The sequence below is a fragment of the Spinacia oleracea genome, chromosome 3 (genome assembly GCF_020520425.1).
Source record: "Spinacia oleracea cultivar Varoflay chromosome 3, BTI_SOV_V1, whole genome shotgun sequence".
In the NCBI taxonomy this organism is placed as follows: Eukaryota; Viridiplantae; Streptophyta; class Magnoliopsida; order Caryophyllales; family Amaranthaceae; genus Spinacia; species Spinacia oleracea.
In genome coordinates, this window is record NC_079489.1 from 112,777,699 (window position 1) to 112,796,758 (window position 19,060).

At 33.0% G+C, this 19,060-nt stretch overlaps 1 pseudogene; it reads left to right on the forward strand.

The window, feature by feature from the left end:
* Window positions 1-757: 757 nt before the first annotated feature.
* Window positions 758-5,316, forward strand: LOC110790882 (heat shock cognate 70 kDa protein-like; annotated as a pseudogene).
* Window positions 5,317-19,060: the final 13,744 nt, after the last annotated feature.

The window sequence follows — 19,060 nt, forward strand, 5'->3', positions numbered from 1 at the left end:
AAATCACTTTCACAATTATATCGATCATAATTTCACAAAATAGGTTTTGATAACTTAGGGGGCGGCGCACGTTAGTGCGTCGTCCAACAACTAGTTTATATAAAAACGTTAAGTTGTTCAACATGTTTGAATTTTTTCTCATTTTAATTTTTCAGTATCTAGTAATAAATAATTAAAATAGATTTATCGTTGAAGTTAATATTTGGTCGTGTCAATGACAAATCGGGTTATCAACAGGTCGGGTAAATCGGGTAGCGGGTTGTCATAGGTCGGGTCAATAGCAGGTTTCATCAAGTTACAATCGGTTTCGGGTTGACATCGGGTCGGGTATTGAATCGGGTTCGGGTCATTCGGTCGGGTCAATTCGGTTGTCGGTCATCTTCGGGTCGGGTGTCGGGTTCGGGTTTGGGTGTTACAACATCGGGTTAAAATCGGTTATCGATTTTTTCGGGTCGGGTACAGTTCGGGTTTCGGGTTACCTATTTTACCATAATTTCGGATCATGGTGGGTCAGGGGTTCGATCGGTTCAGGTCGGTTTTTCGGGTCGGGTCAGCTTTGACAGCTCTAGCGGGTACGGGTGCAGGGGAGGGGGTCCCGTACGGCCGTACCCGCCCCGCCTAACTATCGGAAAACCCGAATATCCCATAATCCATTCTGTAATTTTAATAGTGCCCTTGCTCGTATTCTCCAACTCTCCATTCTCTTTCTTTTTCAATTATTCATCCCGCTTTTTCAATTTTTCACCCCGCTTGCAACCCAGTATCTTTGTTCAAACTTGAGTGAACTACTTCTCTATTGAGGTATAATTTGATTCAAGTCTTGTTTATTTTGGCTCATATTAGGTTAATTTGAATGACAAAATTACGCCCAATATTTAGGTTTTTTCTCTAATTATTTTTTCTCAATTTACTTCACTCCATTTTTTATTGTATTTAACATTCTCAAACGATCTAATGGTTGTAAGTGTTCGAGATATGATCAAGCATCTGTCTATCATTTGGCCTAGTTCTCTACCTAACTTGATTATATTTTCTTCGCACAATAGTCTAGAAACTACGTGTTTGATTGATTAAAATCTAGTATGTGTGACCATCAATATTGATTTGAGAAAATGGGGATCTCCATACTTGAATTCGACTCTAATGCGTAGATCATGTTTTAATAAAATGCAGAGGATTTAGGGAGATTATGTATGTATTCATCCCTTTTTAACGGAGATGCTTCACCCTTCCCTCTTATTAGTTGGCTTATTTTAAGAATATTGTTTCTATTTTAATACTTTTCTCTAGGTAGCTTCACTATTTGTATCAGAATCCTTGAGCAGCTCTTTGCCTCTGCCAGGGATTGTACTTTTTCTTCAGTCTTTAATGATTTTAGATTCAACATTATAGTGTATCTTGCTATATTCTCCTGCTTTTGGTGATCCTGACGTTGGTGTTTCCCTAGATTTTATTTATTTTATCAAACTGAGCAAATCTGATTAGATGCATAATTGTTCATTTGATAATTTTGTATGTTAATTTGGTTACACCCAGAATGGATCGTGAAACAGCAATAGGAATCGATCTTGGCACATCGTACTCATGTGTCGGAGTATGGAATGCTGAGAAAAACCGTCCTGAAATCATCACCAATGACTTGGGTAAATGCACGACGCCGTCTTGGGTGTCCTTCAAACAAAAAGAGCGCCTAATCGGTGAGTTTGCCAAGAACCAGAGGGCACACAATCCTGCTAACACCATATTTGGTTCGTTATATCTTTCTTTTCTATGTATTATAATTAATTAGTACCAAAAGTTTGTTTTGTTATGGTAATTGAACTTTACAAGGACTACTCTTCTGTGATTCTCTTGACTGCTTTTATATGATTATTTGGCATGTACTCTTATAGTTGCTTCCTTTTAGTGTTTCAGTTATCTGAGTTTTAATACCTTATCCATTTCTCTTCAAGTCTTCATGGATATTTTAGGCTATGCTAGCAATTGTTTGAATTGTCCGGAGATCGGCACACATCTGAATGTCAAATGTCATATAGTTTTATCCACCTTGAATATTTAAATTGTTTTTGATGTAAGGTTTGTCGATAGACCATAACCCTTTAATGGTGATACATTCATGATTATGGCAGATGCGAAGAGGATTATAGGGAGGAGATTCGATGACAAATGTTTACAAAACGACATGAGTCTCTGGCCTTTTAAAGTTGTTCCTGCTCCTGATGGTGACAATGGCAACAAGCCTATGATTTTGGTAACTTCCTGTGAGGGTGAAGACAAGCAATTTTGTGCTGAGCAGATATCCTCAATGGTCCTCAATAAGATGAAAGATATTGCGTCAGAATATCTTGGTTCAAAAGTTAAAAAAGTTGTGATAACTGTTCCTGCCTACTTCAACAATGCCCAACGCCAGGCAACATTAGATGCTGGATTAGTAGCTGGACTTGAAGTCATGAGCATTATTAACGAACCAACAGTTGCTGCGATTGCCTATGGCCACAAAAAGATGATTGATTAGAGTGCTGCCACATCAAAGAATGTCTTGATTTTTTATTTTGGTGGTGGAAAATTTGATGTTTCGATTATCAATGTGAAAAAGAATGTCTTTGAAGTCATCGCAGTATGTGGGGACACCCACCTTGGTGGAGAGGATATTGACAATAGAATGGTAAGCCACTTTATGCGCGAGATTAAAAGTAAATACAATCAGGAAATAAATGACAACCCTAGGGCTGTTGGGAGGTTGAGAGCTGCATGTGAGGAGGCTAAGAGAGCCCTCTCTTATACTACAGAGGCTTCTATTCAAATTAATGGTCTCTTTAAGGGTATCAATTTCTTATCAAGCATCACTAGAGAAAATTTTGAATGCCTAAATGAGGATCTGTTTGCCCGTTGTTTGGACCATGTTGATAAGTGTCTGAAACTCTGAATGATGCAAAAATGAAGATAACTGATGTAGATCATGTTGTCCTTATTGGTGGTTCAACTCGGATCCCCAGAGTTCAGTACTTGTTGCAAGAATTTTTCCAAGGGAAGTTCCTCAGCAAAGGCATTAACCCAGACGAGGCTGTTGCTTGTGGTGCTGCTATTCATGCTGCTGTGTTGGCTGGTGTAGATATGAACTGTACGGACCTTATGCTTCTGGATGTTACCCCCTTATCCCTTGGTGTTGAGATTAATATTGATGGGTTGTTTAATGTCGTGATTCCTCAAAACACCTCAATCCCTGTGAAGAGGTTGACCCGTTGTTCCACTTATTTGGACAATCAGTCCTATGCAGAAATTTGTGTGTACGAGGTGAGAGACCCATGGCCAAGGATAACAATTTCTTGGGTAGCTTCACGCTTGAAGGGATCCCTCCAGCACCTGCTGGTGTTCCAGATTTAATTGTATGCATGGAAATTGATGCGAATGGCATCTTGACTGTGTCAACTGTCGAAAAAAACACTAGGACAAAAAAACAGCTTATTATTACTGGAAGTGGGAGATTACAAAAGAATGAGATTGATAGGTTGTTGGAAGAGGCCAAACAATTCAAAGATCAGGATGAGGTGTGCAAGAAAACAGTTATAGCAAAGAACAATTTGGAAGAGGCCAAACTATATTGATGAATTGACAACAAAAGGCTGCGAAGAAATAATTGGGATGCAGAAGAAACGAAAGCTAGACGATGCAATTGAGAAAATAACCGACTGGTTAGATGGGAACTATATGCTTCCTGAACCCTACAAGTTTGAGGAGAAATTGAACGAGCTAAAGAGCATTTGCGACCCTATCTTCACAACGATAGTCCAACAAGAGAACGACGATGATATCACGGGTACTAATTAATCTTCCCCAAAATTTAAGACCCCCCCCCCCCCCTCTCTTTATTATTCCTTTATTTTATAGACCAATTTTAATCTCAATGTCTAATTTTATCTAAAATACCCCTGATATTTTATCTGCTCAATCTCAATGTCTAATTTTATTTAAAATACCCCTGATAGGAGCAGCTTTTTGTGCTTGGGTTAGTGTTTCTGTCGTAGTGGGTGTTGCTGGTAACAAATTGGTTAGGTTAATGTAGACGTGCAATGGTTTAATTAAATGTAAATGAGTTAATTAATGTTGTCATGGATTCCAGGGAACTGAGGCAACAGTGTTAAGAGATGCGGCTTCTGTTAGAGGGGTAGAAAGACCAACCACCTAGCAGATCTAGTAGCCAAGGATGCAAAGGAAAGAAACTATGAGCTAAACTTCACAAGTGTTTGTATTTAATTGGGTTTTGTAACTTAATGTCTCTAAACTTTTATCACTTCGATGTGGAGAACCTTTGTAACGCTTTCTTGATTTTAATCTAATTTCGATCCCTATCCTATTAGACAATAAGTAATTGTAAGACTATAATTTGAATGAAAGTTTGGTTTTGGAATGAATTGAATGCAACTTATTTTGGAATGGTGTGCTTATTATACCTACTGGTTTGGCTGGAGAGGTTGTTGTGGAGTTCTAGGTTTGTTGTGAGAGTAGTCTTCTTGCAGGAAGAAGCTGAAGTTGTTGTGTCCAGGACTGCTGAATGGTGTTGGTTGCTGATCAATCCTGATGGTTGATATTGAGCGCTGCAGATCAGCGGTGATCTGTTTCAGCTGGCAGCAGATCAGTGCCGATTACTGTTGCATGGTGTTTGAGTCTGTGGGAATGCATAGCAGCAAGCGTAAATCTATCTATAACTATTACTAAAATTTTCCTCTCAAGCTGTACACGTGTCGTGTCCTCCTTTTAACATTTTCCCGCCCAAACTGCACTACTCTTATGCCGTTCTCCTATGCCCTTCACGCTTTCCAATTTTCTTTTAAATAAAAACTCACGCTTTACAACGACTGGTTGTTCATCTTCCGGTCTCTATCTACTATTCCATTTCCGATTTATGTTTTATTTATTCTGTATTTCAGCTATTCATTTGATTGAGACGCTACTGTATTTTTTCTTTTTTCTTCATAATTTTTTCTGTTTTACAAACTAATTGTTGTGATTAATTAATTTTGTATTTTTTTTCTTTTCAGGTAATAATAAGTTATGATTACGGAAGTTCTTGATGTTGAGTGGTCCTGCTCATGAATTCATGTCCAAATCAGTATAATTTGGGTGATTTAAACTCCAAATTCGTTTCGAAATTTACATTCTCTTTTTTCTGTATGTCTTTAGCTGAAGCATGTATGTTCATCTTGATTTCCTGAGGATTCTAGATCTCCCACGATTTTTCTTTTCAATGGTATGTAGTTTTTTCAAATTGTTTTTTTCTTTTTAGGTTTCTTTATTTATATGGATATTTTCGTAAAAGTCGTGAATGTTTTGATTATTTATCCAACCTGATTGCATGATATACTTTTTGAATAACCCTCAGTTGATTGGAATTTTAATGTAAGCTATCCATGGGAGAACATGAATGGTCTTTTTCGAAGGAATTAAGATGAATAAAGGAAGAGCAAGAATGTTTTATCGAAAAGTAATTATACACCTCATCTTCTTAAGGTCCTTAATTTCTTTGGTGAAGGTGACATTACTCATCTCCGACTCTCCTTTAGGTGAACAGGGGTCTTCCGATTTTAGATCAATGTTCTAGTTTAATTTAGCTTTTAGATGTAATTATAACTGGATTTTTCTTTTTGTATCTTCGTCGTATAATTGTAAGGAGATGTAAGTTTATTATGCGGAAGAATAGGAGTTCATTATTTCGTCGTATAATTTATTTTGCTGATGCATTTTAGTTATGGTGAAGAAAATCATATCAGAAGCAATAAACGGTCTGTCATAGTTGGAAGGATGCTTAATGCAGGTGGCTTTAATCTGAAAAATGAATTGTAATCTACTCCGTAGCATTGTTTTATTTCCACTCCCTTTATTTCTTTTCTTTGTTTGACATAAGTTTCTGCCTATTTTCTTTCTATATATTGGAGGATAGATTGTTGATTTTTTTTGGGTATGTGTGACAAGGGGATAGATCAAAATCATGGATTGTTGATATATAATGAAGATACAAAGTAGTTATTTAAGGGATCTCTAATTAATTCCATGTGATAACATGATTTTTTTTATTAATAAAATCAATTTTACTAAACATAAAAATCAATTAAATAGTAAATATTTTGGAGCTTCCTGTTTTTGAGTTAGAGGAAATCTTGGTTGCGATCTTTTATCTCGATTCATAGGTGAGATATTTTAAAAGCTGATTTACAATCATTTTTTTTTGCAAGGCTAATAAATTACTCAAAATTGTAACTACGAAGTATGTTTTACAAATAACATAAAATATATTTTTCCTATGGGTATATCAAAAAATATGTTATACGAAGTATAATTTACTAATTAATGTTGAGGTTAAAATTTTTTCTTATTGTAAACAAATTTAACAATACCTTTGTTCAAAACCGTGCATCGCACGGGTGCTAATCTAGTTAAAATAGTAAAATATTTACTATTTAGTTATGGGGCGGCGCCAAATTACTTTTAAAGGGTAGATACTTAACCTGACGTGAAGCTACATTGGGGCCCAAGGGTGTCAACATTTTGGAAGTCAAGTATATAATTATTAAAAGTAACTACTGCCTATGAATTGAGGTGCGTTGCAGTGGTTGAGCATTGGTCTTATAAACAATTCACTCAGCGTTCGATTCCCTTTTCAAACAAAATGTTAGTGTTTTGCCTTGGTTTTTTTGGCCGTTTGCCTTTTCTCCTTACGTTTGTTGCTGACTTGCTCTGCACAAACATTTCTTATTCGTTTATTTTGTTTTCAATTTTCCATTTCAGTTTTTTTAAAAGGAAATAACACGAGTATTTGTATAAATCGTCGGTAAATTTTATGAATAAAACTTTTTTTTCTAAATAAACCGGCGCCCGTCAAGATAGATTTCTAGCTTCGTCCCTGCTGACGTAATGTCACGAACGAATCACATCACATGTTCGTAGTTATGGCCTTCCTTATTTACTCTACGTACTTCCTTAACTAGGGTAAATTATATTATATCACCGGTGACCCTATAATATAAATTATATTAATAAATTTATATTTTATGACTTCCTACTTTTTTTTTAGAAATCACTAAATTAAAATAGTAAATTACTTAAGATTTAATTTTGAAATTAATTAGTCAAAGAAGCAAGATCATCGTTGCATAGAGATGTAAATATGTGTACTAAAACACTTGAATCGATTTAATGCAGGTTTTATTGTTTTTTATTGCATTCGATAACCACATGCAAATAACTTTCACAATCAAAGGTATGTTAATCGTCAACCCTTTAAACAAGAAAGGTAATATGAATGTTATTGACTTTTTTTCTTTAAACGAAAAATGCAGTGGTTCTTAATCTTCTCATCCAGGTGTTAAATCACATCCTTATCATTTTAGAGACTTGCTGTTTGAAAAACTGTACAAGATTGATCCATGTTGTTTTAAAGAGATGCTTCAGCATAATTTGGTGACCATTACGGAGTAGATAGTTATTAAATTGGGGCCTCTCTTTAAGTTTTAATATAGCCTTGTAAACCTAAACTAATCTCTATTATAATGTATATAGTTTGGTGATGTAAAACTATATTTGTGACCGATAGATAGTTTTTATAAAACTCTATATAAGATAGTAGACTTCAAATACTTCTATGTTATATAGAACTAATTCTTCATTACCCATTTATTCTCATCATCAAGATTTTCCCCCTGCTTTATAAAACTCTGTAAAAGATAGTTGAGTTCACGAACAAGAGGAAATTGAACATGACAACATGACGTATAAACCAAAGTAACACAATGTTTTACTATTATACTACGTATTTCATATAAAACTAAATGCATATTATATAATAATTTCATAAAACCCACACTAAGCTTTAAAAAAAATCACCTAATTATTATTTTGAGATGCGACACCAACAAATTCACCTTTATGCTCACCAACACCCAAGACTAAGAAATTCAAAATAACTAAATTTAGTAAAGGCAATTTCAACGATAACATGCAATACCTTCAATAATTAAACCAACCCAAAAAATTTAAAATGCAACATATTCAATAACTAAGATTAGGTCACCTTCAATAACAGTGAAAAGTATCGGTCTATATTCTATAACAAAGAACACCTATCTCTCCAAACATACCTCCTGATATTAGATCAATATATCAATCAGAAGATTCAGAACTATTAAAAAAATCAAAAAAGTCAGATAAAGCCAAAAACTACTAAGATTCAAAAAATTGCCATTATTTGATTTGATAATACAATTTTGATTAATTTTTTTGGTCATGTAAGGGCATGCTTATTACATTTTTCCATTACTTAAATGTTTTTTTTAATAGTTATTATGTTAACTTAAAAGGTTGTGAACAATGTTTCTTGCCTATTACTCCCTCCGTCCAAATTCAAGTGTCACATTACCTTTTGAACAACAATGTTGTGAACAATTTAGATGAATGTTGTGAACAATGTTTTTAATACTCTCGCACGCATCGCGTGCATATAAGACTAGTACATGACATAAGCAATCTCATTGGACCGTGTTAGATAATTTAATAGGGTTTAATGTATCAAACAAATTATAATCTTGGAAAACGGAGTAACATCATAATCACCCCCCTCCTTTCGATCACGATCCCATCCCATCATTAATTTCGTATGCAGAGAAGAGTAATTTCCATAACTTGTGAAAAGGTTTACAAAACATGTAATTCTCTCCCTCCGCATATCTTCAATCTACACATACAGTGGCGTACCAAACCAGGAATGAGCATCAAAGTTGTACCAAGTGAATCAGATAAAGTCAAAACAAAATTACTTTATTTGAATGCTCAACATTTCAATTAGATGCCATGCAAAATACCACAATTGGGTTACATGCATTCGTTTGTTTTTTAATGCTCAACATTTCAATTAGATGTCATGCATTGTTTGTTTTTTGATGGGCAACATGCAATATTTTGTTTTTCATGGGCAACAGATGCATTCCTTGAGAAAGTATTTTCGGATATAGATATGTGCTTGCAAATGCATATTATAGCAAAAGATAAAATAAGAAAAAAAGATAAAAAAAGAAAAGAAGAAAAAAAAGAAAAAAAAAGAAATTAAATGGTACTACTTTTTTATACAAAAATGATACTTTTTTTTTTTACAGAATAGTACTTTTTTTTACATGAATGCTGGTACTTTTTTTTTTTTTTTTGTCTTTTAGCTATTTATCTTTTAGCTGATAAGTGTGTTGCCACACATATTTGATATCCGAAAAAACAACCTCTGCATTCCTTAGTTTTAGTTTGGGTTTTCAAGGGAGGTTCTTAATTATTTATGGCATTGGTTATTTATTTTACGTACTTTCATTAGTTCCTTATCTATGGTGACCCTGAGTTATAAAGTATATTAAAAAAATTCATACTTAATTTGCGACTTCTATTTCTTACTTATACGTTACTACATTAAAATAGTACATTATTTAAGATTTAATTTGGAACTCCTAAATTAGGTTTAGTAGATACCAAATACTCAGAGATTTCTCGTTTATTAATTAGGCCGATATTACTAATGAAAAACGGTAACTTTTGGTAAATAAAATTGTAGGATTAGCTAGTTTGGTAAAAGATCCAAAATAATTTTGATCTACATTTCCAGTTAAATGCCTTGGTAATTTTTTTTTTAACTTGAACATGCATCTGATAATTTTGTTGCGGGGTACAACTTCAGGGGTGACAATGTGACATGCTGGAACCGAAATATTGCATGACAGACATTAGACATATATATGTCATACATGCATGTGACTCTTTGTCTCAATTATGCATGGGAAATACGTGTCATACATGCATGTGACTCTTTGTCTCAATTATGCATGATGTGTCAAGCGTATATTATTTATTTATATATATAAAGGCTGATATTATCCATTCCAAAACGAAAAACCTTACTCTTTTCTTTTCTATTCAACACCTTCACTTCAAAAAATTAATAAAAAATTAAGTATCTTCATAATCATGAAAATTTCCATAATTGAATTTTATCGTTCATACCACATAAATTGTTTTCATAAATAAGAACACGGTCGACCGTAGTTTCTCTGTCTAAAAAAAAAATTATGTGTTTCACCCTCCGACCCTCCTTGCCCGCTCCCATCAATAAAAAGACCAATGGCAGGAGAAACTGGAGGAATATAACAGGTACGTATAGTATTTGTTAATCGGAGTTCCTAGTTTTTTCAAAGGTGATCGACCGAACATTAAAATCAAATTCGATTGTAATATTATTGTGAGTTATATACAATTATTGTTTTATCTATATTATTGTTTTGTCTAGCTAGTCCGTTTGTATTATTCTTTTTATGAATTTTACTTACTTCGTATTAATTATTTTTTTACATAATTACTTCATTCGTTCAATACCAATTTTCACTTGTTAATAGTTGAAACAATAGGAGTGACCACAAAAATAACACTTTTTCGCATGCATAATGCATTGCATTGTTAAAATAAATTTATATTTTCATGGACAACATGAATTCGTTAGTTATGTTTTGGGTTTTCAAGGGGGACATGCATGCTTGGTGACCCCACCAAAAAATGTACAGTTTGACTCCAAGCTTGGTGATGAAGATGGTTGGTACAGGGATGAAGCGAAAATCGGTGGCACATAATGCCAGGAAGTTGATGAGTAGTAGGAGGAGCAATGAAGGTGACGGTTATGATGCGGATGCAGGGGAAGATGAGGAGTATGGTTTGGAGGGTGATCATGGTGGTGGACGAAGTGGTTTTGAATCTATTGATTTGGCATTTTTTGAGGAGAATGGAGAAATTTTTGTTGAATTTGGGCCTGATAGTGCACTATGGTGGATAGAGGATGAGAAAGAAGGGTGCAAGTCAGTTTTTTTGGTATGATTCGGTGTTGAAAATAGCTAATGTAGATATGTTTAAACATTGTAGAACTTGGTTTAGGGAATCACAGTCAAGAAATATTATAACATGCACAACATGCATGCGGATACCCGAAACTATTCACGACTTTGCATTTTCATTGTGAAACACAATTGCTGAACACATTATAACAATCAACATGCATTCATATACATATATTATATATAATTAACATGGTGTCAAAAAATTGTCAATTCATACCCTGATATTTGGTTGATTTTTTTTGTAGGTATTGGATTTAAAAGAGTTGTTAGTGAGTAAGCTTCCAAAGATCACATCATTAGTTAGCAATGGATATAAGGTGAAATTCACTGAAGAACCAGACAAGGAATGTGGTATTGGACACATAGTTCTTGAATGGATATCTTAGTGGATGAATCTTATATATCTCTAAGATACAATTTGTTTATGGATAAAAGATCTTACCTACAACGACAATTATCCTCTAGTTAAAGGTTGATAAATGCAATCCTCTGTACCTTCCCCGTTCCTCTTACTAAAATGAAAATCGGCAGGAAAGATTGATCGAAGACAATGGTCTATCCATCCCTTTTACCTAAGTTCATAGTTTTTACGAAGGTCAACGAATATAGGAATATCAAACCCGATTGTAATATTATTGCAAGTGATACATAGTATTATTTCATCGAGGTTTTAATGGCCTTGCTTAAGCTTATTTCTATACTATTAAAAGTCCAGTTCACTCAAACTTTTAATACTCAAATGTATATATTATTAGGAGCCTTGCCCTCCTAATGTGTGTAGAGCTATGTACCTTCGATCCAATGTATTCTACTTTTAAAACCATTAATAAAAGTAGTCTTATTATATTTCCGAAGATTTCCTAAGGCATTGACCGAAGATTTGTTTAGCTAATATTACAGTTTTCAAGTACACTGTTGTAAATTCCTGGTGCGTTTCAGAAGTAAGTGTGGATAAGCTAAAAAACATAAAAGTTACTGAATGACACAGTTTGCATTGGTCCCTTGAATGATGTTGGACACAGGCCTGGTCCTGGACATAGGCGAGAGGTGCGACGGCCTAGGGCCCAGGACCGAAAGGGGCCCTAAATTAATTCGTCCCCAGTTATTTTGTATTAATACAAAACGACGCATAAAAACACAAAGAAGCCATGCTGTTTCAGTGGTAGTGGTTAGGTGCATGTACATACATAATGTGGGATCAAATCTTCTCGCCACCTTTTTCCCGTGCTTCCTTTTTTTTATTTCTTTCTATGTGACAACTCACCTTTTCCTTTGTTTCTTTTTTTGTTTTTTTATTTAAAGTTTCTTAGTACAGGAGTTGTTTTCTAATATTATTTCCCTAATACATTCAAAAAAATACTCCGTATTACTCACTTTCCTTCGTTTATTTTTCTTTTCATGTCTTAAGTCTTTTCCTTTACCTTTTAAAAAAGAAATAAAAAAATTATAATCTTCCTCTACAGTTTTATTAATGTGAGTTGTTTGTCATCTTTAATGCAACAAAATCAGCTTGTAATTATAAAAAACCCCAAATTTTTTTTAAAAAAATGAATATCTATGAAATTTACTTTAAAAAACTTGTTACATAGTAAAAAAACAACTTGTCATACTATTATTGCACGAACTACGATCAATGCCGTTCACATTTTTACTCTTCGTGTAACATATACATGAAGGAAAAAAAATCCCCCACTTTTTATAACAAAAATGGTAGAAATAGGTTGAAATAAAAAAAATTAACAAAAATTGCGTATTTTTTTAATGAAAGTATTTGCTAAATAGATTTTGAAACTTAAAATTTTATTTATTACGAGTACATACGGGGGCCCATATTTCATTTTTTGCCTAGGGCCCATTAAATGTCAGGACCGGCCCTGGTTGGACATTACCGAAGATGTAAGAAAAGGAAATACATGTCCTGATGTCCGAGAAGGAGCAAGCTAAACAATAAGCATGTGTCAACCCGTTCCAGGAATCCAGGTGAAATAAAGTATAACATGAATTCCAACTCGATCATCATATTATACCATCTAATATACAACTATCTACAACTAAAACGACTAGAAAGTGATGCAAGCAGGGAGCAGATAGAGCAAGAAGCGTAGGAGCCACTGTACATGCTCAGACATTAAGAGATTGAATGTTGTAAAGATATTTATTACTATATATATACTAAAAGACAAATCAGGAATGACACGTGTCACGTCCTAATGAGTTCTTAGTATAATTTTTTCCTTTTTTCCTACTTTTTTTCCAGCCGAATAGATATCGTCATATTTTATAGAATCTTAAAAATAAACGCATGCAATGACACATGTCATCTCCTGTGTGTCCTTAGTTTTTTTCTAAAAAAAAATATTTAATTGGAAAATCCTTTAAAAAATATTCATGCCGGAATTCTCGCACCGTTTTCCTTATAAAGTCGTCCCGGAATCCTTGCATCGTTTCTATAAAAGATATGTTTTTTCCTAATTTTATATTGTTTCTCTCGTTTACCTAAGGTCCCACTTGTATTCCTAACATCTGAAAACATTAAAAAAATCACCCCACCTTCAAAAAGTTGACATATTCTCACTAGCTATATTCAAAAAATACTCAAATATCAACCACCGCGCTAATTTAATAATAAAGTCAATTAAATTGCATTAAACTTTGTGTCGGTCATACTGGTGCGAGTATGTTATATTGATGTACATCATTTACTGTTAAGCGTTATCCTTAACATTTACGTTTCGAAATTTCAATGGCCCCCCAAAGAAAAATGTTGAAGATCCGCCCTATTTTTCGGATAGACTGATGGGATGTTGTAAAAGATAGACAATTTCGGATACCCTATATACTATTTTTGCGTTACCGTATGTCCGTATGCATGATATAAGCGTACCCAATGTCGTGATAGATAATTTAACCCGATGCAGTGTAATGAACAAATCATATAGATCAGGGTAAAAAATAGAATTGATCAGAAGAGTACCACTCAAATATAATTATCCAAAAACATAATAACAAAACACAACCTTGCAAAATATCACAATTGTCTTTATCAACCTAAATTATAATAAAAAAGAACAAATCATTGCCACAATTGTTTTTCAATAGATCCTAATAATCAATCATATATACATTCTGGCCTCATTATCAATTTCTTATTCAGCTCAGCTTCATTGTGCACAGTTCTGAAAATGTCGATGAAAAGAAATATTTTCTGCCTCTGCATTTCTTCAATCTACACAATGACATGCAAAAAAAAGGAAGGGTTATTGAAAATGTCACAAGTTAATTATATTTACTTACTCAAAAATCACTTTTTCAAAAAAAAAATACCTTGAATTCAATGTGAATCCAATCCTTGGGTACATTCAAGGCACTCACATGTTTCAGCATGTAAAACCCACAATCAACATCCTTTTTAAGTGCAGGAGTCGCCACTAACTGGTATGAAAATTCTCTGGCCACTTGAACAACATGTTTTGCTGCTTCAGCAAAATGTTTTGCCAGTTGAACATAATGATGGAGTTTTGGTTCTTTTTCGAAATAGCGATTAGCACTATCAATCTGTAAAGAAGAACAAGTAAAATTATAAAATCAATGCAGATTAATGTCAATCACATAGTAAATCAACAGTCTATTATATATGAAAAAATCTCAAATTATGTATCTTAGATTATTTGACATATCATCTTTAGAATTCATGATTAATTAGGCCTAATTAAAAATATACTTCAGTTCATAAAACAATAGTTCATAAAACAATAGTTTTCAAAATAAAATTAAAAAATAACAATATGAAAAATTAATGGGATTTTCATATTACAACTGTTGGCTTTGGTTAATGTCAATCTCTCTCACACACACACATAAAAAAAACTTGGTATGAAAGCTTACCACCAACTTGGCTCTTGTCATATGATAAGAGTTGTTATGACCAATTGGATCGACAACATAGTTTGTTTTCATGTTTATATCAATAACTAGAAGGTACCAGTGATCATCTTCCTTGATAGGGATATAAACCTGATAACAAACCCTCCATATATGAGAAATTTGGAATTTGACAAAAAAAACAGAAATGGAACGATCGATATTGGGAACATATCCCATGAGAAGTTATTTATAATTTCAGGGTTATACAGGATCAATTTTCGACAAATGGTGAAATTACCTTCTTAAGCTTTTCTGGTTTGACACCTATTGGAACGTAGGCAGAAACTATGTTTTGCAAACTAGCAAAAGAATTGGGACTTGGCGGCTCATCCGATGCCAAAACCATGCTATGGAAGTCCGTAGGCATATATAATTTGGTAATAAGAGTATCACAAGACTCATACTTACTCCTCGCGTGTAAGTAAGCATCAATGACCTTACAAAATAAACAAAAATGTTTAAAACAACTTAGAATATGAAATCATTCATGAAATTACGTTGTCAATGACAAAGATAATTACCGTAGCTCTCTAATTTTTATCTTCAACCATACTTAAAGCATCACCCAAATTACAGTACACGTCAGTAGGTGGGGAGGAAGAGTAATAATACTCCTTTTCCTTATTCGACAAAAGTAACTTGGAAAATAATGTTTGAGTTTCAGCTTTTAACCCCTTCAAGTACTTCGTATAACTATTGATTTTGTTGCCACCTTACGCACAACTGACGGTTTATTTATCGTATCATTGCCCAAACCAACAACCTATATATCAAGAACAAAAAAAATCAATAAATGTATCTTTAAGGGTGTTGCTAGCTCAATGCAGAAAATAATATCTTCATGCAAAACATAAAATCCAACCAATAATCCATAATCAAGATTGGTCGTATTTGATGACAATCAAAAATCGAACCAATTATTTTAGTCTGATTCGTAGCTAATCAATTAATTTATCAACCCAAGCTTCTTCATCCATAATCAAGATTAACAAATAATCGTAGTTGAAATCTAATCTGGACTTTAATGACGTTTGAGAAGTTTGTTTAATTTGCCCTTCTTTAAACGAAAAGATAATAATTGTGAGTATGAGACTCTCAATGAATGAAAAAAATTGTGATGAAGTAAATTCAAAAATTATTTAAAGGTGCAATAAATGGAGGTGAACAAAAATAATTTTCTGATTTGAACAAAAAAACAAGAGGTGACCGAAGGAGGTGAGCAAAAATTATTTGAAGAAACACATTTCAAATTTTGCATAAATAAATTATTTTCTGCATTTATTATCAAAAACCAAAGTAATTCATCAAAACTATTTAGCTAAATAGCTATATTCAAATTCTAAATTCCAAATATAACTACTATTTTATAATGAAACAGATTCAATTGCCTCAGTTCTATCGAACACTTACAAATAAAAATAAAAAACTGATAGATATCAACAATCCAATATCATTATTGTCTTATCTTTAAAGATGATGTACGTTTACCTTATTCTCTGATGAAAGCGTTTTAGAAAAAGCACTTGACAAATTCTTCGCCTAATTAAATTATGAAAACATATTAGATAATATACAAAATATAGTAAAATTTAAATAAATATGTTGAATCAGACTTACTAAATTGTTCTTTGTTTGGGTGGATGAAGGACATTGACTGTCCGTGTCAATGGCCTTTCGTTTGCCAAGAGATTTTAAATTGACAACTTGTTGTTGATCATCTGGACGATATGAAGATGTATCAGGATTATTTTTGGAGTAAGTCATTCGGAGACCCTCTACTTTTGTATGCACAGATTTGACGGCTTTATAAGTCAATTCCAGAAGAGATCTCATATCAACATCAACATTAATCTACAAAACATAATACAAACAATTGCTAAAATACATAAACATTCTTATATTTATACACAAGATGATTGTTCCAAATAAAAAATATTTAACACAAGTAAACTGCACGGTGCTTTAGTTAAAAAATAAATTGCAAACTTACTTTATCATACTGAATATCCTCATCTCGGTTATGTTCAAGGGCCATTGTTAAATTCTGTCACGGCAGTATCCGAATGAATCCGAAAATGTGAAGTGATTAGGTTTTACTGTTTTAGAGACCTTTTAACGTGAAATATAACTTGGTATTTAAGGCACAACAATGATATCTTTTGGGTGTTTAAAGATACTATAAGATTTTGCAGCACGAGAGAGAAAGAAAGGGTGGTAGGAGAGACAAAGAAAACGGGCGACAAGAAGAAGATGAAAGGACGGGAAGGAAGAAATTAGGTTTAGAAGGAGGTGGATGGCAGAAACGTGGGTAAATACAGCGGTTACAAGGATGTTTGCCGTCAATTCACTATGTCTGTTCATAAGGAAAGTTAAGAGAGTAAGGATATTGAATAAAATCTTCTGAAAAAACTGGAGTATATTTTTCTAAATTTACATCATGTATTTTCGTAAAAGATATTAATTTCAAAACATAATACAAACAATTGCTAAAATACATAAACATTCTTATATTTATACGCAAGATGATTGTTCCAAATAAAAAATATTTAACACAAGTAAACTGCACGGTGCTTTAGTTAAAAAATAAATTGCAAACTTACTTTATCATACTGAATATCCTCATCTCGGTTATGTTCAAGGGCCATTGTTAAATTCTGTCACGGCAGTATCCGAATGAATCCGAAAATGTGTACTGTTTTAGAGACCTTTTAACGTGAAATATAACTTGGTATTTAAGGCACAACAATGATATCTTTTGGGTGTTTAAAGATACTATAAGATTTTGCAGCACGAGAGAGAAAGAAAGGGTCGTAGGAGAGACAAAGAAAACGGGCGACAAGAAGAAGATGAAAGGACGGGAAGGAAGAAATTAGGTTTAGAAGGAGGTGGATGGCAGAAACGTGGGTAAATACAGCGGTTACAAGGATGTTTGCCGTCAATTCACTATGTCTATTCATAAGGAAAGTTAAGAGAGTAAGGATATTGAATAAAATCTTCTGAAAAAACTGGAGTATATTTTTCTAAATTTACATCATGTATTTTCGTAAAAGATATTAATTTCAAAGTATAAAAAAACGTAATTATCTTTTCCGTTATCTTTTGATTCGGTATTTTGCATTCTATAGGTTTCTTAACTAAACCGAATTAAGATTACGTAATATATAACCGATACGGAATTTTAATTTTTTATTTTTTTGAGGGAAATGCCATCAGGCACTTAGCTTTCATTAATAATCAAATCCGAACATACGATAGGGGAAATACAAGAAGGGACGATACGGAATATTAATTTAATTATGTATTGAATCGGTTTTTTATTTACCTTTTTTAATCTATATAATATACTAAAAGAGAGGAAATCAATGTGGTGATGACATTTGTCACTCATTGATTGGCCTCGATCTCTTTTTAATATAAGTAAATAATTAAAAAAATAGTATATAGGATTTTATTACTAAATATACAAAGTGCATATTTATTAGCAAAAAAATTACTGTAACCAAACTTTCCATATTAACCTATTTAGGTCATAGATTTATATTCAAAGGAAACAATTGAAAAGAAACAAGAATTAAAAAAAAAGTATCGAATACTTCTCCAACCCAAACAATAAGGAAAGTATCATATACCAATTTAGGTAACAGGTTTGTATTTATAATTTACTAACTTCTCCAACGAAAAAAATAAATAATAATTTACTAACTTCTATAAATTAAATACATCTATATAGTATATAGGTGAATAAAATTAAATATACACTATTATATTAGAATCTAAGGAATCAAACACATATTTCGTACATAATAGTAGTAGTTATATAGGAGTACTCGACCCCTTCGTAATTGTTTGCCCCATGCATGCACCAAAAATGTTTTTGTGATGAATTGGTTGTACTATGAAGTTGAGAATAAATAAAAGTGGTGGGACCAAATACATTTTATGTAAGATTAAAATTGTAATGAGTCAATATTTAGGAAAGTGGGGAATAATTAACAAATTAAATTGAGCCTGTTTGGTATACTAATTTATAAAAAAAATGAATAACATATTAGACTAGGCCTATTTGGTATACTATTTTTTAAAAGTTAACAGAGGCCCATGCCCTTTTGGATCCTTAATAACTTCATCATTGTCTTAGTATATTTTATTTATAGGATACTTCCTCCATTCGTTGAATATTTTAGTATAATCACGCACCTACTAACCTTCCCCAAATTCTTGAATAT